The sequence below is a fragment of the Choloepus didactylus genome, chromosome 2, assembly GCF_015220235.1.
Source record: "Choloepus didactylus isolate mChoDid1 chromosome 2, mChoDid1.pri, whole genome shotgun sequence".
NCBI lineage: Eukaryota > Metazoa > Chordata > Mammalia > Pilosa > Megalonychidae > Choloepus > Choloepus didactylus.
Genome location: NC_051308.1, coordinates 1,304,631 through 1,322,031, shown reverse-complemented (window position 1 = coordinate 1,322,031; position 17,401 = coordinate 1,304,631). Strand labels below are relative to the sequence as shown.

Genomic DNA, 17,401 nt, shown 5'->3' with positions numbered 1-17,401 from the left:
AAAGTCACACACACTTCAAGAAAAACTAGAAAGTAAGCACTGTTTAAAATTACTGCATAGTGGTCCAGCAAGTACATATACCACAATTTATTTAGCCATTCTCATAAGCAAATAATTAGGGTGCTTCCAATTCTTCTCTAGAAATCTATGTTTAAAACTTTTTATTTAGATTTTTCCTTTGTACATGAACTTTGTTTTAAATACCTGCAATGTCAAAGTCAAAATATGAAGTAGGCTAACCTTCAAATTTCCTTTTTAGTTTAAGACTTAAAAGTTCCTTTTCCCCTACCTGTATATACACTTTAGAGATTTTTCCTAACACCTGTAAAGTATACTGCTTGCCAGTGCCAAGTTAGTGCTTCTCCATCTTGGGTGTAAATCAAAATTACTTGCGAAAGAAACTGGTCTCAGGGTATATGGGGGAAGAGGGGTTGGGGAGAGAGATTCTATATGCTTCTTTTGTGCTTGTTGAAGTCTGTATTCTCTTCATGTGTTACCTATTAAGAGGGAAGGAGGAGGAGAGCATCAGCAGTAGCAAAAGCAGCAGCAGCAGATCACCATCACCATCACCACCACCACCACCGCCGCCGCCGCTGCTGCCACCACCATCACCGTCAACACCAGAGCTTTGTAAACTAAAGTCCAAGGCAAGGGAAGTGACTCAAATCTAATGATTTAGAATTTCTGGCTGTAGGGCCTAGGCATCTCCGTTATTTCAAAACACTCCACCAGTAATTCTGATGGGCAAAGTGGAGAACCAAGGAGCCATTAATTCCATTCTGATAAGACCAATGATATCCGAAGCAGGTAAATCTTAGAGCAAACAAGAAGTAGTAGGAAAAGTAAAAAGCCAATCCTTGAAGTTCCTTAAGATTTTTTTTATACATTTTGGTACAAAAACCGTAGACTCCTCTTGAGAAAAGGGTGGGTTTCCTAGGCGAGCACTTTTCAAAGTTTGGTCCATGAACCACTTGTGTCAGAATCACTACTGGATTTCATCGTAGCCCTACTGGATCAGAGTACCTGAGGTTAGGGCTCAAGTATGTGCACTGATTCTTCTCTGAACCCAATGAGATGGGACCCAGAAGGATAACTGCTCATCTGAATGTTTCCTCGAGTTAAGTTTATTCCAGTTCCTACAAGACTTCTGGTTAATACAGTAAATGAAAGACAGGAAAGGGCATAATCAGAAATCAAAGTGTCTATGACCATAGGATTATGTATAAGAGGAGCTTGGAGTATTTACAATAAGGAGGAAAAAAAAAGAGATGGGAAGGGCTATGGAATTTCATGATTTTAAAAAAAGCGGGATAAAGGTAATAAAACAAAAAGGGTTATTAAAATAAGTCAATTACCAAAAGGCAGATTCCACGAGGAATGGTTAGGAATTTTTATGTAATTTGGTGTAATGGGAAATAAATAGCTGGTGGAGGGGAAAATGACCCTTGTAAATTTACACTAAGTGGTTTCTGCAATCGTCGATCTAGGAGCTCAGGGCAAATGCATTTTGTAATAAACACACATGGATCACCTTAGGTCAACTAAGGATGAAGGCTATCTACTGTAAAATGCAAATTGCTTTTGGCTAGGTCAATTTCTGAAAAATCTTTGTTTCCATGGAGGAGGTACCATACAAATGGAGGAAAAGAGCTAAATTCCCAGAGAGCCAGCTTTTAAAATAAAAGGAACAATTGGTGATGTGCCTTATATAAACTATTTAGATCCATGTAAGTTAAACTCGACAAAGTATCAACCTTTCCTAACTTGTCCTTTGGAAGCCTTCTTTTTTTTAAAAAAAGAAAAAAGGTCAATGAATAAATAAAATTTAATTCTGAGACAGGCTTAAACTTTCCTACAACTAGAGAGTAGAATTTAAGGAAACAGTAGTCATGTTAGCCATTTGTTTCTAAGATTTTCTGGTGAAGGAACATGTTAATATTAGAGAGAGAACCTAACAATGCTAAATATTTCAACCTTGATTCTGTAGAAGTGGACATTATCTAATTTAATGAAATGAGACAATAAAATGAGATAATGTATACAAAGCCCATCACATTTGACACATAATCATAGCCAGTTAAGTACAAATTCTAGGATTGTAGAATTTGTTTTTACCTATGATATTCAATCTGTCACTTACTTGCAGTGTAACCCTGGGCAAATAATTTAGTTTCTGTGTATGTTTCCTCATCTATAAAATGGTGATAACAGAGCAGCTATTTCACAGGATTATTATGAGGACTAAATGAGTTAATCCACATAAAATAATAAAGCACACATTAAGCATTTATGTAAACAAGACAGCTCATGTAAATGTTAGCAATTAACACTGTCATTTCATTCTTTGTAAAATGGAGAAAAAAATTCCAGGAGTTGCAAGGATGAGAGATAACATAGGGAAAGTTAGTTGTATTACACTTGCTTGACCTATAGCAAAAGACACAAACATGGGTAGCAATAATAATTCTAAATATCGTGAATTTTCACCAAGTACAAAGGAACACAACCTTCTCAAAGGTTCTGCTACCTTGCCTGCAGAATACTGAAGGAGCTGACTGAATCTTTGAGGCTTCCTTTTCCACGAATATGAGAAATTTAACTTATGTACTGGGGAGCTCTGACAAAGTTACCTGAAAAACTGAATAACATTAGAGTGTACATTAATTAGTGGTATAAATTGTTCTGCAGGTGTTTAAAGAGATCTCTCCGGGCTGAGGGTGGGAGTGTCTTCAAGCAAATGTACTTAAATAGGAAGGTTAAGGTATGAAGCAAGGCAATTTAACAGGCAGATTCTGGAGATAGTAAGTTACCTGTCAGGCTAGAGTAAGAGATGAGGGACAGAAAACAGGGGATTATGAAGGAGTAGGGGGTAGAAGTAGTCACAGGAGAAGAGTTTGAGAAAGGGTGATGAAGGCTGCAAGTGCACAGTGGTCTTTATTATAGAAGGTCTTGAGATACAGCAACACTAAAATTTCAATATCATTATGTAAATTTTTATTATGAAAATTATGTAAATTATATATATTTATCTTTGTTCCATCCTTACATGACTTTGAGTTTTAATGGAACAAATTTAATTATTTTAACAAAGATAAATATATTTCATGTTGAATATCAAAGAGAAATAGAATGAAATATATAAAACTAAAATTTATTTTTCAACATTAAGATTCTCCCTCAGTTTGTGGAAAAGAAGATAAAGGGGATGACCTTTCTATTTTAACATATATAACTGCCTAGAATTTAATTCTGGTTTCTATACGAATAACTAGAGATTTTTTTTTTTCTTTTGGTAAACCATGGACTCCTAAGAATTGGAAAGGATCCTAGGAAATTATCTTAAAGATTTCTTTTGCCCAGAAGACTCCTCCTCCCACCCAACTACCCAATTTTACCTCCTAAAACCAACCAAAATCAATTTTGATCACAAACAAAATTCTTCACAGAAGTAATGTAAGCCTCCAAGTGGACAGAGACTCCTGCTCATCACTGCTGTATCCTAAGCATTTAGAAGGTATATGGCAAGTAGTAGGTGCTCAATCAATATTTGTTGCAATAAATCTCTAAACAAACAGGATACATCTTTTAAAGACTACTAACTATATAAAGTTGCTTCTATCCCCCCATATTAAAGTGTTTCCCTTAACCTCAGTTCTTCTATAGCACTTGTTTTGAAAATACAAGCTTGTTCCTCTACAATTGAAGTACTGGGAAACAATCTGAATATTAATAGAATTTTGTTGTGTTCATCTGTGAGAAATACTAGGTGAATGCAGAAAACCACACCCAGTTGAAACAAGCTGGGCATGAATTCACAAAATGTGCTCATGAACCCCTCAAACATATACCAACTCCTTTAGCTCACTGTGCAGGTGCTGTTAGCCCTGCTCTTCCACACCTTGTGTTACAGCTCCCGTCCGATTTCAGATATCCAGCCCTCTACCACTTCACAAGAATTCACAAGTTACAACCCCTCCTATGCTCACTGCCACAAGCACACTTCAGGTCTTTTAAAGTACAATACTGATTGTAATCTTTACATATTTCTTAACCCTTAACATATGTAAAACTGGGCTAACTTTTTTTTTTACATTCCTATCTTTTTTTTTAAAATGTTCACTGCTGGGGTTTATAAGTGTTATACCGCTAATTCCATTTTCTCTGTAAGTCCTGTGGTTTTTATTTCCCTGTTTTGCACAGTGAGATGACTTTTAGGAACACGTGTCAAATTTTAACAGGATTGACTGTTCTTCAAAATTCCTCTGATGTCAACATTGGTTAAGCTAACCTTCCCAGGATGCCCAAAGGCAAGGGAGAATATTTCAACTTGTCTATCTGGTTGTCAACACGATGTTGAAAGTTTTTTTTCTCTTTTTTTTTTACAAACATTCCCCCTTACCCCAAGTTTTTAATACTAATTATAATTTGTGTCTCTTTTGTGGATTGGGTCACATTAGCAAACTGTGCAGTGAGTTTTCTTAAATAGCATCTTCACCACAAAAAGAAGCACTGATATGCAGTATGAACAGCTGAATGAAGCTATTATTTTTTTCAAAATTAAAGTTAAACAAAGTTTAGAAACATTTTGGCCTCAACAAAGTTTTTAAAATTAAATGCGAAAAAAAAAAAATAAGAATTACATTATATACCTAAGTCCAGACACTATTTTAAAGACCGTTCACAGTCCTGATTTATTATGCAAGCATCACATTGTATGCCAGTTAGATATTACCTGATGCATTTCACACTTGATAGAATTTACAAATGTCATTAATTTAAGATAAATAATTTCAAAATTATTTTTTATAGCAAATTATTGGAATTACATTTCTTGGAGCATGTTAGGCAAAGCAAACTTTCTCCCCACTCCATCTCACTCCAAATTATGTGCTATCAAGTTCTTTTTCTAAGAATTAAAATGCATGAACTGTAGCTGTGCAATTAAAAATCTAACATTCAATGGCTAGTAATTGTTTTATCTTAATAAAACAAGATAATTATAGTTCACCTTTAGCATACACAGTTGTAACACTAAATCATTTTACAGGATAATCAGTTATTTATAAAAATAAAATAACAGAAACATACCAAATCAGTCATCCAAATACTATTACTTTGAGTTAGCTATTGTGTTCAGAGTCAGTGTTATTTAAAAGCTTGAAGGGCGTGAAGGATTGTTACCAAAAAACTTATTTCTCAATTTTATATGTGTATAATAATTTACTTTCCAAAAGAAAACAATAAATAGTCAAAGTAACATAACGATCCACACTACCTCCCCTTAAAAACAGCTTCCCAATTTTCTCACTGAATGCCTTGCCTCAACTCCACGGATGTTGACCATTTCTCATGGTAGAGTCTTACTAGTTATAAGTTCTTCTAAAAGGAATGTGCAAGTCAGCCACTTGGCAATTTATGCATTGTGGTTTTGTGGTGAGTGCTACCATTTTCTAAGGATCAAGAAAAGTGCAATAAATCTGAGAATGGTTATACTTCATCAAAACATATTACATAACTGATTACCTTGTGTGTATTTCCAATTCATATCTCATTATTATTTTCCAACACATTAAAGGCTTCAAGACAGAAAAGTAAGTTACCTTTTAGTGCCTTTTAAAATGTAATTTTTGGTTAGTCTGTCCTGTGCATAAATATTATCCTTAAAAGAAACCAGGAGCTAAGTAAGACAATAAGCTCCTATACATGGGTACAAGGAAAAGGAAAAGGAGGAAAGAAAATGCAAGAACCAGTTCTCATTTTATGCCAAGAATAAACATTTATAATGAACCAATTAACCCAATGAAGTGTGAAGTTATAGTTTGGCTAAAATATAAAACAAGAAGACATCTTACTATAAGGATTCAGAGAATGTTACAAAAACTTTCACCTACTGATCCCCCTTAATCGGCCCTACATTTTTCCTGTTCATTTCATATAACTCTGCTCACCTTCTTTCTAATGTCATGGAACTCAGGTGAGGCCCTCATGGTGAACTGCAGCTGCTGCTAGTGTGCACATGTATGTGTATGTGTGTGTGTTTGTGTGTTTTATATATGAAGTTCTTGAGTTAGAAAGAGTATAAATGGATATTATATATTATATTATATATTACTGGTCTCAAAACCTTTAATAATAGCTAACAATCAGTCGAACTGGCAGTTTAAAATTACACACATAGACATGATTGGCAATCTGACTGTGGTGAATGATGAGATGGCTATCCAAATAAAGAAGTAAATATATAAAGAACTATGTGCAAAAGGAAAACATTTAGGCCAAAATTTCATTACCTCAACAGTATTCAGAATTTTTAAGAACCGCAGAGAATTCAAAATAAGCAAAGTTGGTAAAATGCACTATAAAATTGAATCAACTTTCAGTTCAATACAATAATCTTGTTAAGTGTGTGCCAGTCTTTCAACTCTAACAGTGTGGAACTGTTGTAAAGTTGGTGATTAATCTTGTTATAGTTATAGGAATGAATTTTACATTAGATGGTCAAGAATAATCTTAAGAATCTCAACAGATTTATCATATATAAATCTATTTGACAATTCTCCAAATGATTACAGATTCCCTCATAGAATATTCAGTTAACAACATACAAAATTATCTAAGAGTTATAAAATATAATTGAATAAAGAACCAGAACTCTCATCCTATAGTCATTATCCATAAGTCTAAAAAGATTTTCCTAATGGAACATGAAATTTGGAATTGTAAAAATATATGAAAGAAATCAACTACTTAACATTTTGATTTATGAAATGATATATACCTTCTATGTATAATTTTATATATAGTCAACAGTACCAAGTTTTTTGTTTTTTCTTACTTCAGAAACATTTGTTTAGTGCCCACCATTTGCCCTATAATAGATGCTGACAATATTAAAATTAATAAAAGCACACTTGCCTAAGTTCAAGCCCAGATAAACAAAGGTTTTTATATTTCTAATCTCGCAGCAATAAGAAAACTAAAAGTACACTTTAAGAAAGGGGAGAATGAAAATGCTGGCTAGCTTGGTTATCAGCTGAGTTCTCACAGGCACCAGGTGGCTGAACTTCTTTCAAGTTCTTTTATATATTGTCACACCCAGGTTGCTTTGATGAAAATCAGGGTATGATACAAGTTTGGAAACTCCTTCATCTTCTTTGAATGCTTTTGAATTTTTAAAAAATAGTTTACACTAGGCTCTATGTCTTACATTCATATTATGTAAATGAAACAGAACTGCAGCAAATGGTTCTGTGGTATCCCCCAAGTCCCAGAGGAGGGTATGTGTTCATTCAACAATGAACTCACATAGCACCACTGAGAAGCAGTTGAGCTGCTACAGAGGCCAAGAGGAAGAAGCACCTCAAACTTAGGAAGTTAGGAAAGACAGGAGAAACGTCACAAAGGAGGCAGTGCTTGACCTCAGCCACTGGAGAGACATAACTTAAGTCTTGCAGGATATCAGTGACAAGTGTTTGTGATGGGGGGGAAAGCCAGAAAAGAACATGAAAAACTAAAAGAATTAAGGCTATAGTGCAGCAGGGAAGTGATAGAAAATAAATCTGAAAAGGTGTAAAATTTTTAGTGAAGTTAAATGTACAGCTTGCAGAGAACGTAAAAGATATATCTAACCAAATTCTACTGGTCTGGAACATTCTCACAGGTGCGATTCATTTTTTGGTTTGCTTCTGCTTCTGGGATCCATTCCACGAAACTGTCTACTATGGGCCACATGTTGTGTTCTAGACACGCAAAAATGAAGAATATATAGTCCCTGCTTTCAAGAAGACAATAACCTAGTATAGTTCTAGAATTACAATTATTCTATTGGACTTCTTATAACTCATATCTATTACCTCACTCTATCCTCCTCACATGTGAAGCTGGTAGGGTAAATCATTATACCATTTTTTAACTGAAGAGAATCATAGAGAGATGTATGAAGAGATATAGCCTATCCTAAGGGATATAGTCCCAGTTCCAACAAGCCAGAAGCAGATCAGTGTTCTAAGTCAACAGTTCTTGACTGTGGGGTTACCACACACACTGCTACTGCAATCAGTTTTGAGGTGGGTTGAACAGAGCCTGTTACTACTAATAAAGAGTGCCTATCTACCTATATTTATGTAACTGAGAAGCTAGGCAGTAAGGGATGATTATGATTACTGAATCATTATATAGATACTCCTTTTTACTTTCTGGTATATTAGAGTAGACCGAAATATCTGAAACTGGAACTGTAATCCAGCTGCCTTGATCTCTGATAATGGTTGTATAGCCTTTATCTTGTGCCCTTGTGATTGTAAAACCTTGTGACTGACCTTTACTTGTACCCATTTTACCCAGTTTTTCGAATTTAGAGTCTTATGATCACTAAAGACAGCGCCAAAGTTTAGTAATGAAGGGTCAGTCCAGAACTAACCCACCCCAAGTCCAAAGATATTCTTGATAACTGAAGCTGTATCTAACCAAAATGGGCCCGCCTGAGAAGCAAAGTAGTTTAGACTTGACCCCACAAGTCACCTACACCTCATTATAAATACTAAAAATCATGCCCATCATCATATGAAGGCTGCCATTCTCTTACATACATTCTGTGACTAAGCATGTAATCAAACTGTGCATGCTCAATAATTAAATCACCTCTAATTACATCATCTGGGGCCAATATGCTCATTATTCTAAAACCTGCCCATCTTTTGACATTATAAAACTATAAAAATTACTGCAGTTTAGGGAGACAAATTTTGCAGACAGGCCATCTGCTCTCTTGCTTCGTGCCTAGCAATGTAACTCTTTCTCTCTTTGAAATGGTGGTGTCTCAGAAATTGGTCATTTGAGTGCATTAGGCAAAGAATCCACTACCTTGGTCTGGTAACATCCATGTAAATTAAAAGCATCTAATCTAGAGGAAAACACATGTGTTTAAGGAGGAGCACAAAGGATGTTCACGTCAGTGTGTACTACTAACAACCTGAAAGTCCACCAAAGAGGAATCAGTAAATAATTGTACAGCCTTCCCAAGGAACATCATGCAGTTTTTAAAGTGAAATAATACATCCAAAGAATTACATGGAAAGACCTGTAGACATTACTGAGATGTAAATTTCATGTAAAATATGATATGCTTTCTGTAAACAAAACAAAACAAAACCCAATTTTAAACAGATATATTCATATGACTACACAGGAAAAGGTCTGAAAGGATAGACACCAATGATTACTGGAGGAGGGGGCACTGGGTAGAGGGACACATGGATGGAGGGTAGTTAAGGAGATTTACATATCTCATTATGTTTTAATTATTTTATAAGGAGAATATTTTTGTGTATTACTTGTATAATTAAGTATAAACAAGTGAGAAATAATTGGAGCAGAACGGATGTTTTCCCTACACAATTATTCCCTACATATTTCCCCATAACACTGCTTGTATTCTAAAGTTGGGGGGAGGGCAGAATTATACTCAGCCAACCTGAGGTACTTTCCGTATCTTTTGCCTGTATTATCTATGCTGAAACTGTTACTGATGTACAGTTAACAGCTGCAGCAATAAACAATTACCAAAATGCTTAAAAGAAAAGAATCAGCACTGTGTTTTTACTTAAAGTGTACCTATGGGTTTACATGTTCAGACACATCTCTAAGTTTAGTCTCCTGACTGATGACCCACTAAGTGAACAAAATGCAGTTGACTTTTTTTCACCCAAAGGCTAACTCAAGGTGAACTAAGCCCTCAAACTAAGTAAGCTGTACTTACCTACCAATGAGGTGGTTTAATTGTTTAAAAGAAAGAGGTAAGGAGGTGGTAGAAAAAGTAGGCTTATTATTACTGTTACTATCTTAAGCTTAAAATGGCCAAACATAATGCCCTTAAAGAAAGTCATCACATACAAAGCTGGACAAGACACACCACCTTCTCTGAGCTTATAGTATGATCACGCTGGTTCAACACTTACTATGGACCAGGTCCTGTGCTAAATATTTAACATGCAATTTCAGTTACTCTTCTCTATACACAAGTAGGAAGGATTAAATGAGAAAATGCAGGTAAAACTTCACACAGTGCCTGACACCTATAATAATAAATAAATGTTGCCCTCTAATAAGTATTACTACAGCCTAATCTCTAACCTCATTAAATAAACCCTCACTCTGCCAATTAACCTTTCCAAAAGGCTCACTGACTTACTGTGCTAATGCTAAGAAATCTTCAATAGATTCCCATTACCTACTGACTTAAGCCCAATCTCTCTCACCTGACATTCAAAAGCACATATATGATAAACTCCATCTTCCACCATGTCCCTCTGTACCCCACCATTCTCTAGGAATACTGTACTGCTCACAATTTCTAGAACATATTATATACTTACATTTCCATAACCCGGAAATACTCTTGCTCCTCCCTTTAATATAGAAAGATTTCACCATTACTAACAGCATCATTGACAAGAATTGACAGAACTTGAAATCCATTATTACCTCTTCACTTTCTCCTTCAATTCACCTAACAGTGGTAATGATTCTACAGCCATTCTGTCAGTGGCTCCCTTTCAGTCCTAATTTAGCATTCAGTGGGAATATAATTCTTTCTATACCAAACAAATAATATGGCGAATAATCAGTGCCCTAAAACTGAATACACTGGATGGCATTAAATTCATTATGCATTAAACCTGAAGGAGGGAATATCAGGAGGGGGTTAGGCACACACTAGAATACAAGAATCATGATTTAAATTTGCATTTGGGATACAAAATTCCTCTATTTAATTTTGGGTAATCTTTAACCTCTACAAATGAATGTTAGAATTAAAAGATATGTACAGTTATATGCCCATTTAGTAAACAAAGTCACCTTTTATGGACTGTTCCTAAAACTACACAAATTGGTAAAAGCAATAAGTGTCCTTAGAAACTTAACTAACCCTTTAACCATTCATGAGTTTTCTCTTGGTTAAAATATGAGGTATTAGGAAACCTCTGTTTTTAGTTTTGCTGTTACCCTTCAGGGCAACTCCAACTACTTACAGCTTCTTTGGGCAATCAAGTAATAAATTATCAAATATTAGTTATACAGTTACAGTTAAATATATAAATTCACAGGTATAAATACTATAATACATCATTTGGTTGTACCCGGAAATCTTACTTCAGATTTCCAATTAGTGAAGAATACATTAACTTTCCACGTGAAGGCATTCATAGTACAAAATAATTGAGGACCTCAGGAAGGAGAACTACTTTCATTCACCTTATTCTCTATGCTACTTGTACTATGTGAGAACCTCCTGGAGGAAGACACATTTGTTCTTGTTCATGCTTATTTTCAATAAAGACTGGAGTACTTTTTGTACCACTTACAGGGCTTAACTCAGGAGCATTTAAAATGTATTTTCCTTAAACTGTTCTTGCATTAGTTTGCTACTACTAGCAAACAAGTTAAATTAGGAATATTCAGGCAAAAGGTATGTTAAAGTCAATACTAGCTATATGTTACCTAGATGTTAGGGCTGTTACTACATTTTAAAGCAAGTTTTGAAAGTAACGTTTCGGTTATTATAGATTCATAGTAAGGCAGTTACATAGGCTAAGCTTGACTGGTGCCATGGACTTTAGCATACCTGGAAATAGAAAAATTCAAATTGTAGCTGTTCTTGGTTGGCCCATTGCCATTTTTGCAGCTTACAAATTTTTAATTAAGTAACTGCAGTGAGCTCATCTCTACTGGATACTTCTTTTCCAGGGCAGGTCCAGGAACTGGGTCTGGAGCCTTGAAAGCAGAAGAGAAACTAGAGTAAACTGGAGGTAGGCAGAACAAGAAATGTGACCAGACAACATTAGGAGATCTAAAACCAGTGAGGTAGTCCCCAAAGTCTCTCACAAAAAATATTCTGAAGTGGAGAAAGGGTCTCTTTAATTAGTTAAGTCATTCTCTTAATCTACCCAACTCTTTTCTGGATTCCCAATTCTACAAGTTGAAACAGTAGCTTTTATGCAATCTAATGGCTTTTAGCAACAAACTGTCCAATATGGAACCACAGAGTAACTATAACAGAAAGAGAAAAAAATATCCATTTACACAGGTAAAATTGGAATTATAAACTCATCATTTTCAGGTCATTGTGTTCTTGCCTTTCACAGTCTTATTTTTCACCCTCTTCTTTCTGCTTCCATAATTTCCTATGATAAATTTTCAAGGGTTTCTGAAGAAATGCTTTAAATACATCCAGGCAATGAACTGTATTTGAAGTTCCAATTTTAAAAAATAATTGGTAATTCTTAAAGAGGGAGGCAAAGAACAGCTCATAAGATATGGTTCTTAACCACACTGGAAATTCTTTTTTTTTCCGTTACCAAAACAGTCAATGACTTCTTAAAAAATGAGGTCCACATTAAAAAAAACCTTGCAACTACAAAGGTTAGAGAAATGGTAGGAACTTAAAAATAATAGACCACTGTACTAATCAGATTACTGGAAATAATGTTCTTATGCTTGGTAGACTGGTACCTTATAGGAGTTTTTCTAAGAAACTAATCCACAGTAGTCAAAATAAACTGATTACTCTGCTGCTGTCAAATGATAGCAGATATTGCGAAAACTGTAATAGGACAAATGAAAATTGAAGACAAGGACTTAAAGGACTTAAATCTCTGCATTTCTATTAACTAGCAACTCAACAAAGTAAAATGGAGAAAAAGTAGTTTTAGGGAAAAAAATTTATTCTCCACCTTTTGTGGTGGCATGTAGTATGGAAAAAGAGTTCTGGGAGAGACAGTTCGGCTGCATCACGGCCTTGGATTAAAACTACAACAGAATTAGTTTAGTGGTTATAAAGGGCTGGGGAAGTTATCAATAGACTGTGACTGTGAAGGGGTATGGGGTGTTTCTTTTTGGTGTAATGAAAATGTTCTAAAATTGATTGTGGTGATGAATGCACAACTCAGTAATTATACGAAAAGCCACTGACTGTACACTTTGGATGGATTGTATGGTATATGAATATATCTCAATAAAACTGCTTAAAAAACAAAAAACCTCTCTGCAGAGGTTTCCCATCTATTCAATGGGATAGCACTGCTCAACCCAACAGACTGGAAATAAGAATTAGGCCACTATAAAGGTCACTATGACGGAGCACCTAAAATCCTGATACACTACCTTTTTCTGTATTACCAAAGCATTTCAAGAATGAAATGCACTGCTCTGTGCTAAACAGGTAAGTATACTTAAACTGATACTCATTTGTTTAACTGCTAAAGCAGAAGATTTTGCACAGCTTTAGGTTTAAATAACAACTGCATCACATCCTTTGAGATATCAACTGATTTTATTTATTTAACTTTGATTTCAGAACAGCTACAAAGCAACTATGTAGGAGAGCTCAATTAGACAGCTGATGATGAATTAAAATATAGTCAATTTACATTCAGGATATATAGAGAGTTAGTGTAAACAAGAAGACATGTAATTATTCTTCCTCCAAGACAAGTAGAAATTACTTCTGTCAACACACCTGTTGTTTAAAGGTTAATACAGAATACAGTTTATAAAATGGAAGAGCAATCAATATATGATATAACTTGGTCTTCAAGTCAGGAAATGCTTTAACGACAAAGGCAAGTCTTACATTCAGGCAATAATTTTCCTCTTACTGATAGAACAGTGGGTTCCACACAAAATTATTATTTACCAAATATAGCTCAAAGATCAGATTACACCTTCCCTGGCATTACCAAATAATAATGCATCATAAGCCACAAAGAATTTTAAAAAATAATTTCCTTCGAGTCACTCCAAATATATCCACTGCCTTAATTTTATTTCAAAACAGTTTAAGAAGTTAACATGGAAAGTGCCATATTCAAAACAGACTGTAATCTACTTACAAATGACAAAAGATTAAATCAATATAGTCCCCAGAAAGCAAAAAAAAAAGGTATGAGGATTCCTATTTACTAATCTATACGCATAGGCTTTCAGTTTAAAGAACATAAAGAAAAACACTTTACATAAGCCATTGTTTTTTGTACTTTTATTTTATAACCAACCATCATGTTGAAATCTCATTCCTCATAGTAATTTTTCAGTTGATTCTCTTGGCTTTTCCAGGTATATGTTATCATCTACAAATAATAATGAATTTGCATCCTCTCTTTCAATTATTACATCTCTTATTTTGTTTTCTGGTCTAATTACCTTGGCCAGTATTTTGTAACAGTGATACAGGCCAGATCTTTTTTGATTCATGACATTTTAATACGAATTTAGAATTTTAGAAAATAGGAATTCTAATATTTTACCATTTCTTATGGTCTGAGATACATAAAATCATAAGTTTATCTATCCATTTTTCTTTTACCAAGGATTCTTATTAGAAATAAATGTTGACTTTTTTTTCCCTTTTTACAATCTCTCAAGATATTATCCCCCCACCCCAAACCTACTAATACGGTTTAATTGGACCTATCATTACATTCCTAAAATGAATCTTCCCTGGTCACAGTATTATTCTGCTAATGTACTGTTGTATTCCATTTGATAATTTTATTAAGTGTTTTTGTACCAATTTTTTGTGAGATCTGTCCGTAGTCTTCTTTTATTCTTTCATATTTTACTATCATGTTACTGCTGGCTTTCTTAAAAGAACTGGGAAGCTTACCTCTTTTTTTTCTATACTCTGAAATCAGAGTATAGAGGAGTTTTAAAGAAGTCAAAAGTAAAACCTTCTGGGTCTGGTACTTTTAGGGGGAAATGTCTCTTACTAACAAAGACTACTATTTTCATTTGTGGCCTCAGATCCTATCCTCTTCTCTCCTCTCACATACCTTTGGGGAAAGCAGCCCCATTTCTTTCTAATCTCTCCCTTCAACCTATGAACATGTTTAAGTCTTACTCATCTTAAATACACATCCATGTACAAACTCATACCACAAAATCTTTCACCATTTAAGACTTCTAAGCATTCAGCAAATATTCATTCACAAAGCTATTTATTAAATACTACTTCACTCAAGGCACTGAGAAAACAAGGAGACTGAGCTGCAGTTCCTGCCCTCTACCTTACTCCCAGTCTAGTAGTAAACACAAACGTATATGAAAAATAGCAATAGCAATGTAAAGAATATGACATGCCAAGCCATCTCTCTCTGACCATTTGTGCCTTACCAAACTTCTCCATTGAGTATTTATACTATGGTCTCTATTTTGTCTTAATCTGCCTTCAAATACCCTCCCTTACTAATAGTTTCATGCAAATAACCAAGTCCAACAGCTTCTTCAGGGTCCTCGTTCACCTTTTTGTGATAATTTAACTCCACAGACTACTTTAAGCAGCAGAGTTATGTACAGAGATGTGCTCCTGGCTTCCTAACCTGGGTCTAAGGCTTCTTTCTCTGAGCTGTATACAACTGATGTTCCTGATCATCTTCTGGAAAACTTCTTTTCCAGTCAGTTCTGGACATTTTTCCAGTTTCCTAGGATCCTGATTTCTATGTTTCTTTTGAATAATGTTTGTCAAAAGGATGCAGGTGAACTCCCAGGGGTATAAGTCTCCCTGGCAATGTGGGATGTGATTCCTAGGGATGAGCCTGGCCCCGACATCATGGGATTAAGAATGCCTTCTTGATCAAATGGGGGAAAATAAATGGAACAAAATATAGTTTAAGCAGCAAAGAGATTTCAAATAGTCAGGAGGTCATTCTGGAAGTTATTCTTATGCATTATACAGATATTCCACTTTATTTCCTAGTGTATTAGAATAGCTAGAAGGAAATAGCTGAATGTTGAACTGTAATCTAGTAGAATTGATTCTGGATGACTGTATAACTATATAGCTTTTATCATGTGACTATGTGATTGTGAAAACCCTGTGACTGACATCCCTTTATCCAGTGTATGGGTAGATAAGTAATGAAGACCAAAAATATATAAATAATAGTAGACATAAGGGGTATGGGATGTTTTGGGTGTTCTTTATTTTTATTTTTTTCTTTATTTTGGAGTAATGAAAATGTTCTAAAATTGATTGTGGTGATGAATGCACAACTATGTGATGATACTATGAGCCACTGATTGCATACTTTGGATGGATTATATGGTGTGTGAATATATCTTAAGAAAATTGCATTAAAAAAAAGAATGCAGGTGTGAAGTCACGACACTCATTCTCTCAACTGTTCCTCTGGATTTCATCTACACTAAAAGCAGAGTCTAAGGAGAACTTCTTTTAGGTTTAAGCTTTCCATTCTTAAACATTCAGAATCAAATAATTTGATGTTGAGAGGAGCCTTACGTAACTATTCAGTCTAGCACCCTTACTTAACCATACAAGTCAGTAGCAGAATTTGAATAAATTTGTAATAAATATGGGCAAAATAGGTGTTTCTATGTTACCTACAAATCATAAAACTAACAAATGCATACATTATATACAGTAAAAATAAGTAGTTGAACTTTAAAATAAGTAATTAATGGGCCTTGCTTCATTTTTGTAAAAGACTTGTCCCTATTTCTAAGAGATTTTACTTATATGCTATCAATGCCTGAATCCATTTATCAAAGTCGATTTAAAATAAAATCACAGAATGGCAATAAAGTTAAGGCCTACTGAATCCTATATACTCATGTCTTAATATTCTACACTGCAGATTACTGAAGTGGATTGAGAATCAAAACCACACCACCTCCTATGCTAATGCTTTCCACCCAGTGGAGGCGATGGCCCAGACCATAGGCAGCCCCACGGGATGCTGGCTGTGAAGCACTTAGAACAGTGCCTGGCACATGGTTGGCACCCTAAACATGCTAGCTACCACTGCTGCTGCAATGACCACTCCTTTTAAATATATGTCCACTATAATTACTGTATTGTACTACTGTATTAATGATTCAACTACAAAGAAAAGAACCCTCTTAGAAGACAGTTACCGCACTCTGCTCCTTTTAGTCAGTTTTTCAGGTTTTGTTCCAGGGAGTAGAGCCACTTATTACAAACATTTTCCATCCAATCCCAACCCAGATATACTTTAAGATGGCAATATCAGGAGTCTGTAGGCTCCTCATTAGTTGCTGAAAATTAAGAGCTCATTATAAAATGAAATTTTATACTCCAACACTTCCAAGCTTTTCCAAGTATTACGCTATTTTAACCTGATAAGAACTACATGAAAAATAATATAATCTCATGTGAAGCAACATGTTTTTCCTCTTAATTGCTCTTATGTTTAAAATTAAACTCTTCCCCAAACTAGCCCCCCTCCTCCACTTCCCCATTTTTGTCAGAAGTAGAAATACTTTTTTGAGCCTGAAAACTGAAGTTATTTTAACTCTTCCTATGCCTTTTTTTTTTTCACCTTTCCTGACTCTTTTAAATCCTACCCATTTCACCAGTAACATTACT

General features: G+C 34.9%; 1 protein-coding gene across 3 annotated transcripts in view; it reads right to left on the bottom strand.

Annotated features, from left to right (window-relative positions):
• The window catches only part of TAB2 (TGF-beta activated kinase 1 (MAP3K7) binding protein 2), a 101,374-nt gene that overhangs the window by 65,724 nt on the left and 18,249 nt on the right, over positions 1-17,401 (bottom strand). Inside the window, exon 2 of one of the 3 annotated variants that reach the window (XM_037819217.1) lies at positions 11,624-11,772. The exons of 1 other annotated variant lie outside the window; for it this stretch is intronic. The gene's annotated coding sequence lies outside the window, so the exon portion shown is untranslated. Of the gene's footprint in view, positions 1-11,623; positions 12,847-17,401 lie in introns of those variants that run through there. One more of the 3 variants, XM_037819215.1, reaches the window with a different exon arrangement.